At 51.9% G+C, this 17884-nt stretch overlaps 1 protein-coding gene across 26 annotated transcripts in view; it reads right to left on the bottom strand.

The window, feature by feature from the left end:
* KIF1A (kinesin family member 1A) overlaps positions 1–16297 on the bottom strand; it is an 89998-nt gene extending 73701 nt beyond the window's left edge. For 24 of the 26 annotated variants that reach the window (XM_082691107.1, XM_082691127.1, XM_082691129.1 and 21 more), the window contains exon 1: positions 16184–16297. The gene's annotated coding sequence lies outside the window, so the exon portion shown is untranslated. Of the gene's footprint in view, positions 1–14819; positions 14839–15497; positions 15518–16183 lie in introns of those variants that run through there. The other 2 variants (XM_082691118.1, XM_082691126.1) reach the window with 2 other exon arrangements.
* Positions 16298–17884: the final 1587 nt, after the last annotated feature.

The following is a 17884-nucleotide window of genomic DNA, read 5'->3' as shown; positions in this document are numbered from 1 at the left end:
GGAGAAAGGCAATACTTAAGAAGATAATGACAGGGGAGCCTAGTGGCTCAGTCACAAAGTGTCTGCCTTTGGCTCAGGTCATGATCCCAGAGTCCTGAGATCAAGCCCCACATCAGGCTCCCTGCTCAGCGGGAAGCCTGCTTCTCCCTCTCCCACTGCCCTTACTTGTGTTCCCTCTCTCACTGTCTCCCTCTATCAAGTAAATAAATAAAATTGTCAAAAGAAGAAGAAGATAATGACCATTGTCTAAAATTGCTAAAGTACATCAACCCACAGATTCAAGAAGTCTTGCAAACACAAAGTAGGATAAATACAAAGAACGCTACACAAAGGCACATCATAATAAGACTGAGTGCCAAAAAGGAAGAGTCCTAAAAGCAGCCAGAAAAAAAGAGACAGATAACCTCTAAAGGAACAAAAATTGGAATGACAACTGACCTCTCAACAGCAATGATGAAAGCCATAAGACAAGGCCAGGTTTCAGCATCATCAGATAAGTGGAAAAGCAACAATTTATATTAGACTTTCCAGGATACATGTTTCAACTGCTAAGGTAATCATCAAAAAAAACAGGAAAAAAATGTGTAACCAACAAGTTAGTAGCAAGAACAGAAAAAAATGTACATCATTTCATTTTATTTTATTTTAATATTTATTTACCAGAGAGAGACACAGTGAGAGAGGACACAAGCAGGGGAGTGGGAGAGGGAGAAGCAGGCTTCCCACCAAGTATGGAGTCCGATATGGGGCTCAATCCCAGGATCTTGGGTTCATGACCTGAGCGGAAGGCAGACGCCCAATGAATGAGCAGCCCAGGTGCCCCTGTACATCATTTTATTAATCCAATAGAAGGTAACCAAGGAGGAAAAACAAAACAACAGCAAAAAATCCTAGGTTGAATGGAAGATGAAGACTTAAAACTGTAGATAAAAACCCGTTAGTATGGCTTGAACACTCCCTGCAAAACATCATAACCATCAAAACAGATTTTTAAAAAATTCTATTCTGTTGCCAAGAGACAACTTTTTTTAAAAAAAATATGTTCTTTATTTGAGAGAGAGAGTGTGTGCGCACACAAGCCTGCATTGGGGGGGGAGGGGCAGAGGGAAAGAGAGAATCTCGAGCAGAGTCCCTGCTGAGCATAGAGCCTGACATGGGGTCCATCTCACCAAGTGGGATCATGACCTGAGCCAAAATCAAGAGTAGGACACTTAACTGACTGTGCCACCCAGGCGCCCCCAGGAGACACCTTTAAATAAACAGGTTGAAGGTTAAATAAACAAGGTTGAAAATAAAAAGATAAACATTTTTTGTTTGCTTCTTCTATCAGATACTGAGAAGGGAAACTATACATCATACACGTTCTTTTAAAGTGCACATAAAGGGGCACTTGTGTGGCTCAGCTGGTTATGTGACTGACTCTTGATCTCAGCTCTCAGGTCTTGATCTCCAGGTTGTGAGTTCAAGCCCCATGCTGGGCTCCACTCTGGGCATGAAGCCTACTAAATAGATAGACAGATAAATTGCACATAAAGATGTACTAAAATTGGTCATATACTAGTCATAAATCAAACTCTAACAAATTTCAACTTAAAATTAAAATCCTAATGTGTATGTTCTCTGACCACAGTAAAATTGAGCTAGACATCAATACCAAAAAAACAAAACAACAACAATAAAACCCTACAAAATCCCCCAACTGCTTGGACATTAAGCAATAGGATTCTAAATAACCTATGGGACAAAGAAAAACATTTAATCAGACATTAGAAAAATACTTGAACTGAACACTAATGCAGATATAACATATCAAAACTGTGGGAGGCAGCTAAAGCAGGACTCACAAGCCTGCAGGGGTCAGGGGGCCTTCACATGGTTCTCGGGTAGATTCAGGCCCAGCGTCCCTCTGCAAGCTGCAGGTTCGCCAGGCTGACCCTCGTTTGCCTGGAGACCAGCCCAGTGGATGTGAGCCAGCAACCGGGGCTCTGCCAGAGCAGGGCTGTCTCCTGTTGATCCCTGAACCCTGGTGTCAGCAGCACCAGGGGGTTGGAGAGACATGGAAAACTCAGGGAGGTGGTTGGATGTGTGCATCTGAAGAGGGGTCAGGCAAGAAAAATGAATGCATCACTTGTGAACACTAAGTCATGGCAATGGAAGAGATCAATAGGCTGGATAGAAAAGGGGAGAAGGAGATGGAGGAGTGGGAGAGAAGTCTGGAACTCTGGACAGGCCCTCTAGAATCCTGCCCTCACTGCCAGAGGCAGTGGGAGACCCAGATCCCGAGCCTTGTGGGGACACCAATTCCCCACCAGCCTCCTCGGCATTCACCTTCCTGAATCTGCTATCAGTTAGAACGAGGGTTCTGCTTTTCATTTTCCCAAATGCGTTGCCATGATTTCTCTGTCTTCCACCCTTCCAGAAGGGCTTCGGTCTCTTTCATTTACCTTTACCGTTATTTTAGTGCCATTTCAGGAGGAAGAGAAGATAAATGCATGAACCTCACAGACAGAACACTGAGAAAAGATGGCCCAAAGACAAAAGTGGGTACACTTTTTATAATCGTACTTATGCAACTTCTTAAACAGGTCCCCCAAAACTGGCAGAATAAGCACATTACTTAGCAAGATAGAGCCAAAAGCATCAAATAGCATAAAACAGCTAAGAGAGCTGGAAGAGGTTGGGGATGGAGAGGAAAACCTGCTGATTTCCTAAATAAGTTTTGTAGATAGATCTGACTCTTTGAAACTGTGCTCATATTTAAAGATTATTTATAAAAATTACCAAATGGAGGCACCTAGGTGGCTCAGTCATTAAGCGGCTACCTTTGGCTCAGGTCATGATCCTAGAGTCTTGGGATCAAGCCCCACATCAGGCTCCCTGCTCAGCGGGAAGCCTGCTTCTCCCTTTCCCACTCGCCCTGCTTGTGTTTCCTCTCTCGCTGTGTCTCAAATAAATAAAATCTTTAAAAAAATAAAAATAAAAAATTACCAAATGGTTCGGGTAAATAAGTAAATAAATAAAAAGACCTTCAGTTTGCTCATTAAAATTAACATATATAAAACCAACAGAAAAACAGGTGAATGAGAGACCTCCACTTTTGGCAACATGGTGGACGGAACTCCCTCCCATTAGAAATCACTGAGAAACTTAGGATAAATAACAAACTTCAGAATAAAATAAGAATGTCTGAGGAAGGGGAGAGAAAGCAGCAGGAAGAGCTGAATCCAAGAGGCAAGCCCACCAGGGAGAAAGCTGCAGGCATATGTTGACACCAGAACTGTGGTGAAGCGGATCTCACACACTGAATGGAGGACTGAGGCATGGCCTCAAGCTCAAGGTTGGAACTGGAACCAAACCACCACAAAGAGTTCAATCCTTTAAAGCTAGAACCCTGGAGCATGGAAGGCTGGGAGAAAGCCATCTGTCATCAGAGGAACACAGGAGACTTATTCTGAATGATCTCAGCCCCATGTGGTGAAAAAGCCAGTGTTCCCGAGAACTCGAGGCCACAGACCTGTCTTCATGCAGCTTTGTGTTTCAAATTTGCAATACCTGCATGATCAGTGAAACCCGAGTTTGAGAAGTCAGCTCAGAGTGTGTCTTGGCTGTTTGCAACTATAGGACATCATCACAAACACAAATACAAATCTTCCGTAGAAACAGCTTCCTCTTCTCAGGTCCCTACAGATGAAGATCAGTCAAAGGAGAGCTCACAATTACATATTACCAAATACCACAGAAGCAATTCACTGTGAGCAAGAGTTGGGAAAAGGAAAAGAAAAGAGAACTAGAATTAGATCCTGATCTTGGACTATCAAGGATTTCAGATATTGAAATAATCAGATACAGATCATAAAATATGCATGCCTAAAATGTTTAGAGAAATAAACAGGAATGAGAAATAATGGTGTAAAATATGGAGGGGGGAACGATGTAGAACGTTCAGAAATAAAAATGTGACCATTCAAACTTTAAAACTTAGCAGACGTATTAATCAGTAAATTAAATGAAGCTGAGCAGAGAATTAATGAACTGGAAAACATATTGGAAAAAATTACTCAGAATGGTCCCACAGAGACAACACGATAAAAACATAAAACCAAGATTAAGAGTCATGCACCATGAAAGAATTCACTAATTCATCATGGCAGAAGTTTTAACACATTGCTCACTAATTGACAGCCCAAACATACATAATTAACAAGGATATAGATGGTCTAAACATGATAATCATGAACTAATGAACACATGTGCTCTCTTCTTCTTGTAAATTAGAGGAACGCATGCTTTTCTAACACATATGGAACATCTACAATATTCTACCATTTTGTAGGTCACAAAACAACTCCTAATAAATGTCAAAGACTGTACCAAATGCATCTTGTAATTTGAAGATAATTAAAAATCAATAAAAGACCATTAAAAAACCCTGTATTTAGAAAAATTAAAAATAAACTTCTAAATAATTAATACACAAAGAAGAAATCATGATGGAGATATAAATAAACTTAGTAGTGGTGAATGATAATGAAAAGACTACTAGCAACACTTGGGGCATTTCCATGTTCAGCCATGATGGGAGTTACAGGACCACACTTAAACTCCCCCTATAAAGAATAAACTAGCAAACCTGGGCAAAATGTATGACAATAACTGTCTTTGGACACTGGACAGCAGGCCATGCAGAACTATGACCCCTGAGAGAAGGGAAACACACAAGGGAAACCCTACAATCACTCCAAATCCGCCCAAAGGCAATTTCCAGACCTCATGGTTTGGATGGTAGGACGTCAATAGCTCAGCAGCTCTGATGAGTTGAGGAGATGGAGGCTCGAGTTTGGGTAGTTTGAGGCAGCTGGAAATTGTGGGTCAGAGTTCTGGAAGGGAAAGAGTGGCTAAGTAGCAAAGATCAAGATATTGCATAGGAGTGCCTTGAGTCTTTGTAGAGGATGCGTCCATCCCCATGTAGTGCAGGCAAGGAAGACACAGGGATTCCCAAAGCTCACATAAAATAAAAAGGGTATCTGTGCCATAATAGTTCTCTTGATCCTCCATTCCAGACATTCAGTGGATATCCCAAAGAAATCACACTTGAGTAGTGGGCTTAACCATCCCTCTGACATCTGCTCCAGTGAAACTCTTAAAATCAGGACTTCAAGGATAAAATGAGCTCAAGTAATTTACTACCTGCCAAAACAAAGCCCAACATGCTTTCTGGGAAGAAAGCATAATTCAGATACTCCACAATGTAGAAATGTCTAGAACCCAATTAAAAAAAATTGGGGCACCTGGGTGGCTCAGTCCATTAAGCATCTGCCTTCAGCTCAGGTCATGATCTCAGGATCCTGGGATGGAGCCCTGTGTCAGGCTCCCTGCTCAGAAGAGGAGTCTGCTTTTCCCTCTCCCCCTACCCCTCCCCTGCCTCGTGTGCACTCTCTCTCTCAAATAAATACTCTTTTTTAAAAAAATTACTACATGTGCCAAGAAGCAGGAAAAGATGATCTATAACCAGGAGAAAAATTAGTCAGTGGGCACTTGAGTTTTCTTACAACAGTTAAAGAAGCTGATTTAATAGTTTAAGAATCTACTAATCAAAATAAGCAGAAGACTTTTCACAAGTGAGCCCTAATATACACTCAAAAAACCCAGTTAATTCCAATCTTATACAAACCCTTTAAGAGAACAGGAAAGAGGTAGATGGGTAGAGAGATTATTGGAGACAAAAAAAATGGAGAAATGAAGATCAGACATTGATCTCACTAAGGAACATAGATATAAAAATCCAAAACATTAGCAAGAAGGCCCAGCAGCAAATAAAAATGTTAATACAGTAAACTCATTCTAAAAATATCAATATGGATATATATGTGGTTTAACATAGGACCTCTATTCATATAATTCACCACATATCAGATTAAAGGAGAAATAACCAAATGAGGTTCTCAATAGTTGCTGAAAAGGCATTCAATAATTCTCAAAATCTGTTTATAATAAAACTCTTGGCAATAATGAGAAATAAAAGAAATCTTTACTCTCATAACAGGCACCTACTAAAAGCCTACCCAAATATCATACCTACTCGTAAAATATTAGGAACACTTTCTTTAAATTCAGAAACAAGTTTAGGACGCCTGCCATCACTTCTATTTCACATTGGAACAGTGGTGCTAGCCAGAGTGATAGGCGGGAAAAAAAAAAACAACAATAACAAAATATGGATTGGAAATGAAGAAACCCAATTTGTCATCACTTGCAGACTATTTGCTTATCTACACAGAAATCAAGAGGATCCACAGATAAATTATTTGACTTAGTAGGAAGTTGACACAAAGTTGCTAGAAACAAACCAGGTTGGAATACACGAGAGAAAGTAGTTAAAAAAATATTTTAAGGTGCATTTAAAAGATAATCCAAAGCATATAGTACCTTTATCATAATAAATGTCACAACAGATGCATATAACTTTGATGAGGAAATTTTTAGTCTTCACAAAAATATAGAAAACCTAAATAAATGAACTATAACCTACATATGGAAAAATTTTGATATCTTTAAAATGTTTATTTTCACTCAAAGGAATAAAAAATTCAATATATGGTCAAATGAAATCTCAACCAGATTTTTTATGAAAGTGTTGATGCTATGAATACTAATGACCCACCTAAAGAAACACAAGAGGATAGAAGACAACGTGTCCTTGTGGAATCAAGACTTAACATAAAAGTACAGTAACTAAGATGGGGTGGCCAGGACAAGGTAAGTCACCACCCGTGTAACAGAAGGGATCCCAAAAGAGACTTACACAGACACAGTCCTTCTGAGAGTGGGCAAAGGGGGCTTTGCAGGTCTGTGGGAAGGGAAAGGAGTACTGAAGCTATGTTACTGAGAAAACCGGTGATGGCCTGAATTTTGGGACCCCATATTCCTAACCCAAACCCTACCTCCAGTGGGAAGGGATGAGGAAGTGGGAGATACTGCTATATGGTCAGGCATAAATGAGCTCAGAGGGTGGGCCTTATGAATGGGATTAGTGCTCTTATAAAGGTCCCAAGAGAGCATGCTTCCTTTCTCCAATGCAGAGTTAGCTATCTGCAAACTAGAAGTAGGCTCTTGCCAGAATCTTGCCCTGCCAGCACCCTGATATTGGACTTCCAGTCTCAGAATTACGAGAAATCACTGTCTGTTTACAAGCCACCTGATCTATGGTATTCTGTTACAGCAACCCAGACAGATGAAGACAACTGGCTAGCCATATGGAAAAACACAAAATTAGATTCCTCCTCTATACCAAATCAAATTCCATGCATACTCAAGACCTAAATGTGAACAGTTTTGGAAGATAAAATAATGAAGAAAAGTGGTATCTCCATATTCTCCTTCGAGGATTCAACCCACAGAAGGTACCAAAAGGAAAAGTCCAGACATCAAGATACCATTAATAGGTGAAGAAGAGTTCACCCCCCTGGAGATGTATTCAGCACATCTAACTGACAAGGGTTCATATGCAGAACACACAAAGAACACACAAAAATCAAACAACAACAAAAAAGAACACCAAAAAAATAGCCAAAAGTTATGAACAGGCAATTTACAGGACAAGAAGCTCAACCACAATGGATAATGATGAAAGTGTGGCTCAAAATCATATCCATCAGGGGCACCAGGGTGGCTCAGCCTGTTAAGCATCTGCCTTCGGCTCAGGTCATGATCTCAGGGTCCTGGGATCTAGCCCCACGTCAGGATCTGTGCTCAGCAGGGAGCCTGTTTCCCTCTCATTGCCTGCCCCTTCCCCCACTTGTGCATGCACGCACTTGCTCTCTCTCTCTAATAAACAAACAAAATCTTTAAAAAAAAAATACATCAGATCACAAAATTAAAACATGTAGCTACATGAAATGTTGTAAGGACAGGGAAACGGGAACATCACAGCACACTTGGGAAAACCTCATGAGCACAACCACTTTGGAAACAACATGGAGATGTCCGCTAACATTGCAGACTCTGGCACCAGCCACTGGGCAACTCTACATGTACGAGATCACAGGAGAAATGTCCCCAGTATCTGCAGCAGAAAAGAGAAAGAGGAGGAAAGGGGAAGGAGATGGGAAAGCCTGACTGTCCACTGACTGGAGACTGAACAAAGTGTGACTCAGTCACACCACAGTCATCCAGATGGGACAGTGAGTGAAGGAGAGCCATCCGTAGTCCTTGGGAAACTTACAAACAGCCAATGTCACTTGCCCAGCAATATGCAGCCCACACAGGGCTTCACACACAGAAGGGACGCTACCTGGAGCCCAGGGGTCAATGACAAAATTCTGCACATGCTGAGGGCTAAAGTCCGGGTGGTGAGAACCTGCAGGTCAAATCGGACTCTGAGGCCCCAGGGACTGCCAAGGCCTTGATGTGGACCTCCACCAAGTCTGCAAGGTGGGGTCACACCAGAGCCCCCTCCTCCTTCTGTGAGGGTTAGGGGAGTGGTCACTCAAAATGCCAGGGACCGGGGAGTGTGCTGGAAATGCTTCCTCTCTGAAGCTGACCATGCACACATGGCCATTTGTGGAAATATTCTAGATTCTTTTTCATGTGTCCTACTACATAATAACCTTTTTTAAAGACTTAACTTCTTTTAAGAAGTCTTGCCATAGAGGGGACCAAGCAGCGGGGCTGATTTTCAGGGGACAGGGCCAGGCCCCGCTGCCTGGGGCCGGGCTGCAGGCAGAGGGTCTGAGGTGGGACGCTGGGGGTCATGGTGTCGGACATGCCGTGTACCGGAGAGCGGCAAGAAGGGCCAGCCTCTCTCAACAGCACTGGGTGTGAAGTCTGAGAGGACACGAGCAAGTGTGAAATGGTCCCGGGGGTGCAGAGTCACGTGGCTGCAGGTGCCACGGAGGACTGCCCACCGAGCTGGGGAGGGCACGCAGAGGGGTGAGGGTCAGCCAATCGCGGGCTCAGAGCCAGGGGAGGAGAAGGACGGGACAGGGAGTGTGCCAGAGCCCAAGGAGCTGTTCAAAGGGTTCCTGAGCCATGAGGGTCTGTGCCCTGCCGGCCCTATGTGGGGTGCCATCCATGTCTGAGGGTGAAAAGGCCCAGCCTGCAACCGTGTGATGTGCAGCAAGGACAGAGAGGACAAGGGAGCCAGGCGACAGTGGTCATGCACATGGATGAGGAAGTGACCCTCGGTAAGGACCACGGGGGAGGGAGACCCGGAGCCACGAGTCAGGGCCTCCAAGGAAGGAGGGGGTTGAGCCCATTCACTCGGTGAAGATATGCTGAGGACCCGCTGTGGGCAGGTCACAGGGGACACAGGGGATGGGGCTGGCCCCTCAGTGAATACTGAGGACTTCACATTTCTGCGTAAACACGGAGTATGGGCAGGAAGCTCAAGGAAAAGCCAAATCTCTACGGACACATGGATGGGCAAAGGCGGCCTGAGACCCAGGACTGGCCCCCGGTGCAAACCCACATCAAGCACTGAGGCTTCCCCAGCGTCCCTCACCTGGCGCCCATCTACCCCCCAGGCCAGCAGCACCACCTGGAACAGAGCACCCACACGGCACCTCTTCCTGAAACACTGATTTTCCCTCGAGAGTTGGGGAAAAACAGAACTCATCTTTCTTAGTCTTACAAGAGATGTACATTAGAGCCCATGCCGGGCCCACCCCGGGGCCCCTGCAGGCTCGCTCTTGAGGCCCATGAAACAGAGGGCAAAGCTTGCTGGTGGGGGGCAAGAGAGAGTGGTGAAGGGCAGGAGAGAGGCCTCGCCAATGACCTCAGACCCCTAACAAACCTTCTGGAGGCTGGGGTGGGGGGTGGCCCAGAAACAGCCCGGAGGGGGTTGGCATGATAGCAGGGCCCTCCGGGGGTTCTGGGCTTGTGGGCTCAGTGGGGCCCACGGAGGGAAGGCGTTCCAGGATGCAAGGCTACAGAAGACGACCCAGGTGTGAGTCTGCAGAACCACTGCAGAGAGGATACGAGGGGGTGCAGAGTCACGTGGCTGCAGGTGCCACGGAGGACTGCCCACCGAGCTGCGGAGGGCACACGCAGGGATGAGGGTCAGCCAATCGCAGGCTCAGAGCCAGGGGAGGAGAAGGACGGGGCAGGGAGGACCTCCATCAGCTCCGAGCCGCCCACCCCCACAGAGGGCATGGCCGCCACACCCCCAGGCCCGGGCTCCCCAGACACAAGAGAAGACGTGTGGTGAGAGTAAGAGCGCCAGTGTGGACGTTGGCACCCCGCGTCCTGGAGGAGCGGGACAGGATTACGTGGACTTCGCACCCAGCCCTCCAGACCTAAAGCAGAGCCCCCTCACCCCCATGCTGGGCTCCAGCCGGAAGCCCACTCTGACCCGGGGAAACCAGGGGTGGCGTGCTCAACCCCCCACCCCTCCGCCACAGGCATCCCCAGCAGGAGAAGGCCCTCAGGCCTTGTCACATACACCAGGAGAGTGAAAAAGCCTTGAAGGTGAAGACTGTAGTGAACCAGCAGGGAACTCAAAATAAACCACAGAGCAGAAGAAGAAACAAGCTAATGAACAGGAAACACCTCTAGGAACACTCAGAATGTTTCAGGAGGATCGTGTGCTTCCGAAACAGGAAGAGGACGCTGTGAAATGGGAACAGTTAGGGACAAGGAAAAGGGAGCTCTTAGAGATGGACACGTAAGTGCTGAAACACATGATCCCAAAAAGAACTCAAAAAGGAAGCCCAGAAATTGCCCAGAAAATAGGACATAAACAAGGAGACACGACATACGAGAGGAAAAAAACAAGACCAAGACAAGACAACCAGGGCCTAACATCAAGGAAGAAAACAGAAAGCGTCAGAGGTGGATGGCTGCTCGTAACGCGTGGGCCCACAGGCCAGGACATCGACACCGAGACGTGCCGCCAGACATACCACAGACCCAGGGCGACGACCGAGCCGGGACCCCATCCCACAGGCAAGGACTCAGCCCCATTTCCAGGAAGTCGCACAGGAAGCCAAGAAAGGGGAAGCTCCGTGTCCAAGAAACAGAGCCATCCGGCCCGGGGATGTGGACAGCAGGGGGCAGCTGGGGGGGACACAGGCTGGAAGAGGCTCCCAGGTGTGGGTGCCAGGAAAGAGGGGACTTGGCAGAAGAGAGCGCATGACGGAGAGCTGGGGAAATCAAATGTTCCAGAGGTCTGTCTTGCCTAAGATCAGAGCTCACGCAAAGAGCAGGCCCTAAGTTCTCTCCTCGGGTCTGGGTCCGGTGACCACGTCCCTGCTCATCCTCTCATCCTCCGGGCACCAGGGACCTGTGGCCATGTGGCGGAGAGTGAGGACCAGGTGACACGGAGCAGCTGAGTCACCCTAGGCCCCAGTCCCACGACGGCCCCTCAGAAACCTGGTCCCCATAGAACGATAGGCCTTGGACACTGATGGCCCCGCCCTGCCCCTTACCATCCCAGCCGAACTGATGACAGATGGGGAAGGAAACTGAGGCCCACCTGAACTCTCCTGGCAGGGCTGAGACCCAAGAGCAGGAAAAGGGCTCCTGACACCCCTCCAAGTTCTTCCTGGGCACCATCAGCCTCCCTCCTAAAGGCCGAAGGCCAGACTCTAGGGAGAGGGGCCTGTAGGGGCCCGCGGGCCCTTCCCACCCATCCCTAGCACTGCATTTCAGGAGAGGCACCTGCCCCAGGACCTGCTGGGCCCTGAATGGGAGATGTGAAGACACACAGACAACCTGCGCACGCCCAGGGTGGCAGCCGCTGTGTGTGAGGCCCTGCACTGGCTGGGGTGGGCGGGGGCAGGGGGGATGGAGGGGTAGATCGGGTATTTGAAGGGGCAGGTGGAGCAGAGGATTTGGTCAAGGGGTGGAAGAGTGGGAGGGAGTGGGGGTGGGTGGAGGTGAAGGAGCAGGGGTAGGTGCCGGGGTGGGGTGGAGATGTGTGGAGTAGAGGAGTAAGGGAGCAAGCAGGCTGGAAGGTAGGGTAGGGGGCAGGTCGGGGCTAGGGGTAGAGGGTGGGCTGGAGGGGTGTGATGAGGTGAAGGGGTGGGGTGGGGGGCAGACTGGAAGTGGGGGTACAGGAGTAAGGTAGAGGAGTGAGTTGGGGTAGAGGAATGGGGCAGAGGAGTGAGGTGGGGTACAGGAGTAGGGTAGGGGTGGGAGGGGGGACAGGAGTAAGGTGAGGTAAAGGAGTAGGGTAAGGGGCAGGTTGAGAATGGGATAGAGGGGTGGGGTGGAGGAGTGGGGGGTACAGCAGGGTGGAGGGCAGGTTGAGGGTTGGAGTAGGGGGTGCTGAGGCTGCAGAAAGTCTGGGGTCTAGGGAGCCTTTGCCTACAGATCTGAGAAGCCGTGGGGGGCACCACCTGCCTGGCTGGGATCATAGGAGCACCCCAGGAAGTCTCCCAATTCTGCAGCCAATAAATGTTGACTTTCTTCCCCCAGGCCACTGCCCACCAGGGCTGGAGGAACACCTTGGGGGCTGCGGGCAGCTTCAAGGTGGTGGAATCTGGGGGGTGCAGGGACTTCCTGTAGAGGCTGGGTGGAAGGCTCCAGAGAGGGAAGAGGATGAGGTGGGAACAAAGACAATGAGGGCACGTGTGTGAGGGGGGTGCACGTGGAAGTCTGTGTGCGCATGTCAGTGTGTAAAACTAAGAGTATATGGGGTTTGTGTGTGTGTGTGTGTGTGTGAGAGAGAGCACGTGTGTGGGTGTGTGGCTGTATGTGTAAGCTAGTTGTAAGTGCGAGAGAGGGTGAGGCTGGGTGAGTGGATATGAGTGTGCGTGCGTGTGTGACTATGCGTATGAGTGTGTGTGAGACTGGAGGGGTAAGAGTCTGAGTGTGCGTGGGGGAGTGTGTGAGACTGAGTGTAAGGGACTGCTTGTGTGTGGGTGTGCCCCGGGTGACCGATGTGAGGCCAGCTGAAAAGGAAGAGCAGGAGGTCTGGGTTGGGGGCGGGGGGACTGGCTGGCCCTCCTGGCACCCCAGCACGTCCCCACCCCTTCTGAATGGGGGGGCAGCCACACTGCAGGCCAGGATTATTAGGAGATTAAACGCAGGGGGCTGAGGCTCTCCAGAGCAACAGCCCCTCCTCTCGGATGCCCAGCCACCCAGGCGGCCGGTAAATCCTGATCCATCCCAGGGATGGCATCTAGTGAGGCCTCGGGGCTGGTAAGGGGCTCACAAGGGGCTCAGATTACAAAACCACAGAGAAAGCTGGCTGGGGGCCGGGGACATAACCACAGAGGCACACAGGAAGGGCTGGATAGGAACCCAGAGGGGTCAGGGGGCTCAGCTTCTGCTATGCCCTCCACTCTTCCAGCGTCCCCTCCACTCTCAGTGCAATGACCCCTTTGCTGAGTCCCTGAGCTGGGGGTAGCGTCCCAAGCCAGAATCCTCATGGTGTTCAGGAGTTTTAACTGCAAACCTGCTCGGTCAGGTGGGGCAATGAATCACATGCCCACAACCCCGACCCTTACCCTCTGCCTGCTTCCCCAGCCCTGCCTGTGGGGTGAAGCCCATAGCTAATGGAACAGACCCACCTGCCGGGCTCTGGCCTGGGCACCCCAGCCAAGCCAAGAGGTTTGGGGCAGGGTGTGGTCCAGCCCCAACCGAGCTGTGTGATGCTCCTGGATGTGGATGGGGAGAGGAGGGCAGTAGAGGTGGGGGGTGGTGGGGGTCCACTCCTTTGATCTAAGAACACTAAATGGGACAGTGCTCCAGGAAGCATCCAGGACTGGGCAGGAGGGTGAGCATGGGCTCATCCTGGGGGTCACTAGCTGCTGCTGACCCCTATCCCACCCCAGGGGTGACTGCTCAGACCCCTCGCCACTCTTAGAAGTAGGGGTCTCAGGCATGGAGGGCTGTGTTCTGATCCTTAAAGGCCAGGGCGTGGTTCCCAAAGCTGGTAGCCCCTCCTCGGTCCCCAGTCAGGTGGTAGCAGGCCCCCATCAGAACATCCCCTCCCCCTGCCACACCCTGCTCCCCTGCCATGGCTGGCCTATGCAAATTGAGTGAGACTACTCAGACCCCCCAGGCCCCTCAGAGTCTTCTCCTGAAGCTATGTTGCTCCCATCAGCACCTCCTACCTGTCTCTGTTCCCCCACCCCTATGCCTCCCCCAATCCCATCTCTCCCTTCACAGAACCAACAGGAGGACCTTCTTCCTCTACTTTCAAAGGCCATCTTTAGCCTGGGTCAGCAGTGGTGACACCAGGGGGGCCTGAAGGGAGACCAGGCAGGGTGGCAGGGCCCTCTGTCCTAGGAGTCTGGATCAATTCTAGCTCTGCTCAGTCTCCATCTAGCTGGTGAGGCCCCTGGGGGTGAGGGGTAGTCAGGCTGTGGGGGCACCCCAGTGTGGGGGAAGGGGGCACAAAGCAGACATTCAGCAGGCCCTCCTCACAGCCCCTCTCCACTGAGAATCTTGGGTTGGGGAGCCCTGACTCCAAAGCTGATCCCCATCTCTGTCCCCTGGACCACACCCCACAGGTCCACCTGTCTTCAGATCCTCCCTTAATGTGGGACAGAGTTGCTCATCTGCTCCCTATCTAGAACCCACCCAGATAGAGGCTGACTGTCCCCCTCCGCAGCCAGTCTCTTCCTTGCCACCATCAACCCTTCTTGGATCTTCACTCCAACAGAAAGCAGACGGGCAGGCTCTAGCAGCATCCCTCACCCTCCACCGCAGACACCGCAGACACCGCACCCCACAGCAGGGGACACAGCTGCTCTACACCTGACCACCCTCACCCTACAGCCCCAGTAAGGCGGGTGGCCAACCACACCTGCAAAATGGCCGCCGCAGGTAGAGCCCCAACCCCCCACTCTGGACCCCAGAGCTCCCCGGCAAACCTGCAGCTGCCTTCTCAGGCCGAGTCGAGGCAGATGGGCACCGCTGCCCTGGTAGAGCCCCTTTAGCCAGACCGAGAGCGGGGCAGGGAGGGCGGGTCGGTGGCACAGCTCTGCGGGAGCCTGCGTTCTGGGTCTTGCAGAGTCCTCCCCAGGGTTAGGACCTGGGCAGCCCTGCGCGTCAGGGACCTCTCCACACCTACTCCCGCAGCCGCAAGATCCGGTGCGATACCCTATCAGGCCTTTAATCCCAGCAATGCGGGTACCCCTTGGAGGGGGCTGCCATTTGAGGAGGGGGCACTAGTCTCTCAGGGGAAGTCGCTATTCCTGGGAACGAGGGCGCGCATCGGGTCCGCGCCGGGGCGACGTCGCGCCCGCGCCCAGCAGGCCCCATGACTTGGCATTCCCTCCCTCCCCTCCCCCTCGCCCCTGCGGCCCGCTGTCCTCCCCCCGCCCCCGCCGCCCACCTAGCGCCCAGCCGACTGCAGACCCTCCCTCGGCGCCTGGATGCCGCTGCCACCCTTTCCCCAGCGCACAGCCAGCGCCGCTTGTTTGGGGTGGAAGGAGAGAGGGTGAGCCGCAGCCTAAAAGGGGAGTCCAGGGGTCGTCGCGGCATACTCGTCCCTGTCATCCGAGTCGGGCGGTCCCGCAGCCCCCTCCCCGCCTGCCGCCGGGCCACACCTGTTACTCGGGCGCTGGCTGCGTAGACACAGGCCTCCTCCGCTGACGGCCCCTCCCAGGCCTTTCTAGAAGGGACCTAGGGTCTCTCGGGGGGAGGACATGGCTGGGGGATGGTGAAGGGCAGTCCCGGAGGTGCGCACGAAGCTGGCCTTCCGCCGCAGCCCCCGCCCGCCCCGCCCGCCTGTTATGCTCCCGGCTCCAGCATCCGCCCTCCCCCACCCCGGGGACTCGGGCAGATGCCCCGCGCTCTCCCCGGCGCCCTCATCCGCGCGCTCTCCCCTTCTCCACTGCCCGCCGGTCTAGCTCGGTGGCCCCTCTCCAGGAAAGGACTAGAGCGCGGAAGCGAGGGAGGGGGCGTCTCGAGAGGCCACCGGCGGCGCGCACCCTCCCCGCGGCGACCCTGCCCCTCCCAGCGACAATCCCGCCACAGCAGAGGCCGTAGCGATGGGAACCTTTCCCGAGGGCCCTGCCAGGACGCGAATGAAAAGGGGACACCCTCAATTTGCCCCATTGTTCTCGGGGACGGGGGAGGGTCGGGGGAAGGGAAGGGGCCGCGCGCGCGGCGCCGGCGCCTCGATGGCGACAAGGACTCGGCTGCGGGCGTGAGCTCCCCACGCCGCGCGCAGTCGATGCAAGTGCGGGAAGCTGAACGCAGGTGCCAGAGGCCAGGCGGGCGGCCGCCTTACCTCCCCGGCGTCACTGGCGGCCCGGCATGGGCACGGGCATGGGCGCGGGTCCCCGAGCGCGGAGCTGCTGCTGCTCCCGGTCTGAGCCTGGTGCTGTGACGGCGGCACCGCGTGACGGGCTGCGCGCCCCCGGCCCGGCCCGCCCCGCACCCCTCCCGCCGCGCTGGTTGGCTACGCGCTGCGCCCAGAGCCCCAGCCGCCAGCTGGTTTGTCGCGCGGGTAGAAGGACGGGCGTCGCGGCCGCCTCGGGGAGGGGGCTGGGGCCGGAGGGGGCCGGAGCCGAGCTGTGACATCACCGCCGACACAGCGGTTTGCTGGGTGCAGAGGGGCGAACCCACACGGGGCTCAGACGCGGCGCCCCCTCCGCCGGGCGCAGTCCCGGATCTCCCTCGCAGTGACCCCGCGGCGCTCAGCCCCGAGTCCCCCGCCCACCAGAACCTGCCACGGATCCTGCGCTGGGCCTTCCCCCACCCTGACCCCTTTCCAGTGAAATCTCCACCTGCCCGCCCACCCGAGAGGCTGGCAGCACAAACGCTTAATCGCAGAGGGACAAAGCCCCCGTGGGCTTCTTGCACCGAGGAGGGGCGCTGGGTCGGGCAGGGAGGGACCCTGACTCTGGGTGTAACAGGTGAATTTTGAGTCGCATCTGGAGTCTTGGTCAGAGCACTAGAGGGGAACAGAGCATCGCAGACCGCTCTTCCAGCGGGGATGACATCTCTTCTGCCGCCTCTCCTCCCATCATGCCTTGGGTGTAGCCCCCACCCTCCGGCCGCCCCACTTCTGCAGGTCATCAGCCCCCACTGTCCCCACAGCCTTTCTCCCCAGCTTCACTTCCCAGAACCGAGTCACACGCTGCTCCAGTGCCACGCGGGCAAACCCAGCATTCGTCAGCCTCCCCAGCCGCTCTTTGGGCCACTGTGAATGACTGACAGACATCTCTGCTGCCTGCAACCACCATTCGCGCCCCCCCCCCCAGGGGTAGAAACTTTGACAAAGCCCCTGGCCAGCTCACCCACCGGAACTGCGGTGGGTGCAGTGACGTCATGCCATCGTGAAAGCGGGGCGCCGGGATCCCTTTCCACCCCAGCTCTCCTCCTCAGTGTTCTCTGCATCCCCATGGCTCCGCCTCCCCCAGCGCCCGACACCTGCCAGGAGCTGCCCTAATCCTCATGCAACCCAGTGAGGGAGGGGGGTTTCACCTCGATCTGCAGCATCTGTGTGGCGTATGCCCCCAAAGTAACAAGGGCATAGACACATGCCCACTCTGAAAGGAGACCACCCTCTCACCCTGCCCCCCAAAGGCCCCCAGACAATTCCTCCCTTTCTATTTCCTTGAACTACCTACGTGAAAGAGAATTTATTGTTTTTACAAGCTTTTGGTAGAAACAATAAAACTATGGGGGGGGGTAACTTTATCATTTCCATTTTCATCATATTTATTGATCTGGTCGAGTTCTCTATTTCTGGAGCCAAATTTTACATGTTTCTAGGAACTAATCAATTTTATCGAACTTTTAAAATTACTAGCATATATTCCCTTTTCTATTAATTGCTTCTGTAATTATTTCTACTTTTTATTCTACACTTTATTTATTTGCCTTATTTTTCCTTTTTAATATTTCCTAAGGACCAACTTTTAGTTTTGTTCATCTTCTCATCTTTCCCTTTATTTCAGTTACTCCTGCCCTTATCTATTATTTC

Source organism: Mustela nivalis (assembly GCF_964662115.1).
Source record: "Mustela nivalis genome assembly, chromosome: 11".
Classification (NCBI taxonomy): domain Eukaryota; kingdom Metazoa; phylum Chordata; class Mammalia; order Carnivora; family Mustelidae; genus Mustela; species Mustela nivalis.
This window is presented reverse-complemented; position numbering and strand designations above follow the sequence as displayed.